The sequence below is a fragment of the Coenobita brevimanus genome, unplaced genomic scaffold (genome assembly GCF_032717465.1).
Source record: "Coenobita brevimanus isolate Jiangsu-jjx unplaced genomic scaffold, ASM3271746v2 jjx.HiC_scaffold_344, whole genome shotgun sequence".
NCBI classification, from domain to species: domain Eukaryota; kingdom Metazoa; phylum Arthropoda; class Malacostraca; order Decapoda; family Coenobitidae; genus Coenobita; species Coenobita brevimanus.
The window spans coordinates 29,163-34,868 of NW_027644466.1; positions in this window are offsets into that span (position 1 = coordinate 29,163).

Here is a 5,706-nt window from a genome sequence, read left to right on the forward strand (position 1 = left end):
CCTAGAAAGAAAAAAAAGAACAGGTTAGAGATAACTCTCTAAGTACAAACTCATTATGGGATCTGGCTATAGATAGATGGATAGACAATTTTTTGTTGTTTCCTTTTTGTCATTTTTTTGCTTACCTTTTGGGGTTCTCTTTTTATCAACTTTATTTTGCCATTTCCATTTTTCTTGTCTGTCTATTTTGTTTAATTTTCTCTATAAAGGCTCCAACATGCTTGCATGAGTCAGACTTAGTCACTTAATTACAGCTGTCTGTGCTGCTCAGTCCCTGGCAGCCTCCCTATTCAGTCCTTTATCCCAGAGGTCACACTCTATGACCTCATCCCAGGTCTTTTTGGTCTGCCTTTCACAACCCTACCCCCATCGTTCATACTTGTCACTTTCTACACCCAGTTGTCATCCCCCATCCTCTCCAGATACCCAGACCATCTCAGTATACCCCTCCTCACCACAACACCAATACACCTTTTATGTTTTCTCTTTATTTCGTATCATATATTTTTTCTCAATTTTCTTCATTTGTCTTATAATAATTTAGCATTGGTTAAGAAGAGGTACATGATTGGATAATAAGGTGAAAGTCTTAGTGTTTTCTTGGTGGTAGGTAGGGGCACCCATCATCCACTCACTCATTGCAGGGATGCCTTATGGTCTCTAAACTGAGTGACAAGCCAAATGGTTTCATGTTCCGAGGAAACCATTTACTGCACTGGGTGGTAACCATATAATCAGGATTTTTGGCCAGGTTAAATGTCCTTCAGATTCCCCTATCTAAAATCACTTAATCATGGCAAATGTTTCAGAGAGCCTTAGTGGGCCCAATACCTGCCCAGGACCCCAACCAAATGAGTAGATTCGCGTGGCCATGTGGAATGTGAGAGGTGTGAATGAGGAGAGCAAGAGGGTGGAAGTGGCGAATGTGTTCAGGAGTGCAAGATATTCCTTGATGGTACTGTGTGAAACAAAAATGAAAGGATGTGAGCTGGAGGAGTGGGAGGGTGTGAAATAAGTAAGATCGGGCATGAATGGGTAAGGAAGATGCAGGGAAGGAGTTGCTTTTTTGATGAATGAAATGTGGCAGAACTGAATAAGAGATTACAAATGTGTCAGCTGGAGATCTATGTATGTCAACTTCAAGTTTCAGTAGGTGAAAGTGGCAGTAATTGTAGCTTATGCACCGTGTGATGACGAGTGAGAGAGAGAAAGACAGGTTTTGGGATGAGCTGGATGAAGCAATGGGAGAAATGCCCAGGAGCTATAAAGTGATCGTAACGGGCGATATGAATAGATGGAACGGGGATCATGTTGAAAGGAGCATGATTGATTGCGTGCTCGTGGAGAGGTCGATGATGGGAATGGTTGATGATACGAGGGCAGCGAGAGGACGATGTGGAGTTTCTGTCAGATCATATGACAGTGGTGTGCAAGATCAAGCTGAAACAAGTGAGGTGGACCAGGTGAGAGAGGAGCAGTCAGGGAGAAAGACTGAATGTCGAGACGCTGAGGATCAAAGAAATGGCAGATGAATACAGGACCAAAGTAGGGGAGGAGTTAGAATAAGTGAATTGGAATGAAATGGATCTAGACAGCTTGTGGAATGCATATAGGGATTGCAATGTTAGGAATGCAAGGATCTAGACAGCTTGTGGAATGAATATAGGGATTGCATAGTTAGGAATGCAAAAGCAGTGTGTGGTGTGGCAAGGGTAACAAACAAACAAGAAAGGTATGGCGTGGTGGTTTGAAAAGGTTAAGAGAGCAGTGGAGGAAAAGAGGAAGAAGTGGCTAGAGAGGTTACAGAACAGGAGTCCAGTTGAAATAAGAACTGAATGTACTGAGAGAAGAAGCACATAAAGAGACTAGTGAAGAGGAAAAAGGAGAAGGTAAATGATGATCTAAGAAGAAAAATGAATGAAAATTACTCTGAAAATAGGAAGTTATTCTGGAAAGAGGTGCAGAAATGTAGAAGTGACAGCGGAAAGAAATGTGAAAGTGTGAAGGACGTAAGTGGTATATTATTGACCCACTGGGATGAAGTAAGGACCAGGAGGGAAGAGTATTTTGTAAGTCTGATGAATGTGAATGGAGAGAGCAAAGCGACAATTAACATGACTGGTTTTGGGGGTGTACAGAGAAGGAATGCAGTGCCAGGAAACGTGGCACTTGCAAAGGTGAAGAACGCTGTGAAGTGGCTGAAAAATGGGAAAGCAGTTGGAGTCGATGAGGTGTATACAGAGATGAAAAAGTGTAGTGAAGAGAGCAGAATGAAGTGCTTGTTGGGGATATGTAAGAAGGCATGGATGAGTGAAACTGTGCCAGCAGAGTGGAAAAAAGCAGTTATTGTACCCCTGTACAAAAGTGAAGGTGAGTGAAGTGAGTGCAAGAATTTTTGTGGCATAAGTTATTGAGTGTTGTAGGGGAGGTATATGGAAGAATTATTGTAGAGAAAGTAAGAGAGAGTTGTCAGAAGTCCTAGTGAGTGATGAACAGGGTGGCTTTAGGAGTGGCAGAGGATGTGTGGATCAAATATTTTCAGTGAGACAGATAGTGGAGAAGGCTTGTGAGAAGGACTATAAGGTGTTTATGGCATTTATGGATCTGGAAAAAGCATTCAACAAAGAAGACAGAGAAGGACTGTGGAAGGTTTTGCGCATGTGCGGTGTAGATGATAAGCTGCTAGGTGCCGTCACGAGTTTTAATGAAGGTAGTGAAGCATGTGTAAGGGTAAATGGGCATCGAAGTGGATGGTTCACAATCGGTGTGGGCATGCAACAAGGTTGTGTGATGTCCCCATGATTGTTAAATATATATATGGATGAGGTGATGAGAGAAATAAAAACACAAGTAATGGAAAGAGGGATTGTGGTGGTAGTGAATGGTGATGGATGAAATATCTCAAATTTGTTGTATGCTGATGATGCAGTGCTACTTCCAAACCCCGGACAAGAGCTTGGTAGTCTAATTCAGAATTGTGCTGATGTCTGTGAGTGTCGTGCCTTGAGGGTAAATGTAGAAAGGAGTAAAGTGATAGTCTCCCAGTGTGATGTTACAGTGAATGGAGAGAGACTGGAATTGGTGAGAGAGTTCAAATACAGTGATAGAAAAGAGAGGAAAATCTGCTGAATTGGAAAGTAGTGGGACACAAGGAAGGAAAGTAGCTGGTGCAATGAAGGCCTTGACGTGAAACAGAGGCTTGAGTGCTGCAGCTGAGTGATGCATACATGAAGGAGTGTTAGTGCCAACTTTAACATATGGATGTGAGAGTATGGTGTGGCATGAAAATGAAAAGTCAAGAGTGAGAGCAGTAGAGATGTGACTGCTGAGGAATGTATGTGGAGTACAGAGAGTGGACAGGATATGAAATAATGTGATTCGTGAAAGGTGCGGAGTGAGGAAGTCTGTGGACACCAGAATCGAAGAGAGTGTACCGAGATGGTATGGTCATCTGGAAAGAATGGATAACCACAGGGTGGTGAAAAAGATATATCTGAGCGAATTTGAAGAAAGGAGGAGACAAGGTAGGCCAAGGAGAAGGTGGAGGGATATGGTGGATGAGTGTGTGAGGAAGAGAGGTATGGAAGTCCATGAGGCTAGGGAACTGACAAGAGACTGAGCTGGCTAGATGAATGTTGTGAGAAGTGCATGATCAGGGATTTGGAACCCCTTTTTAATGTGACAGCGTCTGGATTGACTCTTTGGATACGTTTATGTGAAGCTACAGAATGTGTTGAATGGTTTTGGCGTGTCAGATAGAGCCAGAATTCCGAAGGCTTGAACAATGAGTGAATGGAAGCGTGGCCCGTTGGGTTGGGCAAATGAAGGTTCTCTGGACGTTGTTACTCCTCATCCTGCCCCAGGGTTGGAAAGGGGGTCCAAATGATGATGATGATGATGATGATGATGATAATGATGATGATGATTATGATGATGATCATGATGATGATGATGATTGTTATTATTGTTATTATAATATCCCTACGCGACGCCTCACCAACCACTCACTCAATGTAGTGCTGCTTTGGTGTCTGCACTTTCCTCTCTTCCTTCTTTCCTCTTCTTTCATTATTTCCTTCATTCTTTCCTCTTCCTTCTCCCTATAGGTGCCTCTGCACTGAGTGACAAGCCAAATGGTTTCCTTTACACCTGGAAACCATTTACTATGCTGGGTGGTAACCATATAACCAAATTATGGCACCTGGTGGTTTAGTGGGTAATTAAGGTGCTCCAATCAGATTGAGCCGGTGCATGTTTATATCCAAGGAATGATTAGGGTTTATTGTTGGGGTTTATTGCCACTCAAGGATGTGAGGCTGGTCACTCTCATCTTAAATGCCAGGACCAGCTTGCCTAGCCCCTGGCTCCTACATTTCTCGTGGGGTGACATTGGATTGGTTGATGGATGAATGGATGGACTGTTATTATAAAATTTAATTTTTGTTACTACTTCTGCCACTATTACTACTGCTATTTTTTTTTCACTTAAGATCGCCTCCATCCATATTTTATATTATAATGTGAAGATCAGTACCAATCTTCATAATACAAGGTCCCATTTGGAGTTGTAATGTGATGTACCGATACTACTGCTACTACTGCTGTTACTATTACTACTACTACTACTATACTACAATTGTTATTGGCACCATAACAATTTTCATACTACAGACGAATCTCATACATGATAATACCATACATTCGAGAGAGAGAGAGAGAGAGAGAGAGAGAGAGAGAGAGAGAGAGAGAGAGAGTTTAATATACACATCCCAGGCCTGTTATTTTCTTGAACTGAATAACTTTTCCAGGATGAAAGGCCTCATCAACTCTGCTTAATTTTTACAGTAAAATATTCACGGGTCCAGAAAGATGACGGTAATATTTGGAGAGAGAAAAAGGGGTTGTGGGGTGGTGGTGATTATGATGACGTTGATGATGGTAACAATTATTATAAAGCTGCTGCAGCTGCTGGTGATGATGATGATGATGATGATGATGATGGTAATGATGATAATGATCCTTCTGCCACTGCTGCTGCTGCTGCTGATGATGATGATGATGATGATGGTTGAACAGTAACATTAGGAGTGACACTAAAGAAAGGAACAAGGAATGATGAGGAACATGAAGAGAGACCTAGCAATGACCCGAAGAGACTGGAGGAGGGATTGGAGAGGGAAGAGAGGAGGGGAAGAAAGAACAGAGGAGGAGGGAAAAGGGAGGGGACTCGAGAAAGAAGAATAGGATGAATGATGAGAAATGTGAGGGGAGGAGAGACTAAAGGGAAGGAAGAGAGAAAGGGTAGAAAGAGAGGAGGGGGAGGAAGAGAGGAGTGACGGGAGGAAGAGAGGGAAAGGTAGATAAGAAGGGGAAAGAGAGAAAGGAAGCAAGTGAGAACAGGAAGAAAGAGAGGAGAGAAACAAGTGAGAAGAGGAAGAAAGAGAGGAGGGAAGCAAGAGAACAGGGGGAGGATGAGAGGATAGACGGGGAAGGAAGGGAGAGAGGAGAGGAGAGAGGAAGAAAGGATTGCGTGAGAGAGGAGGAAATGAAGAAGGAGAGGAAGAGAGAAAATAAGAAGAGTGTAGGAGAGGAAGATATGAGATGGATGAAAAAGAGAGAAACGAGAGGAAAAGAGTGGGAGAGGAAAAAAGAAGTGTGAGGAAGAAACTGGCAGAAGGGGAGAGGTGCGGAAGATGAGAGACTCAG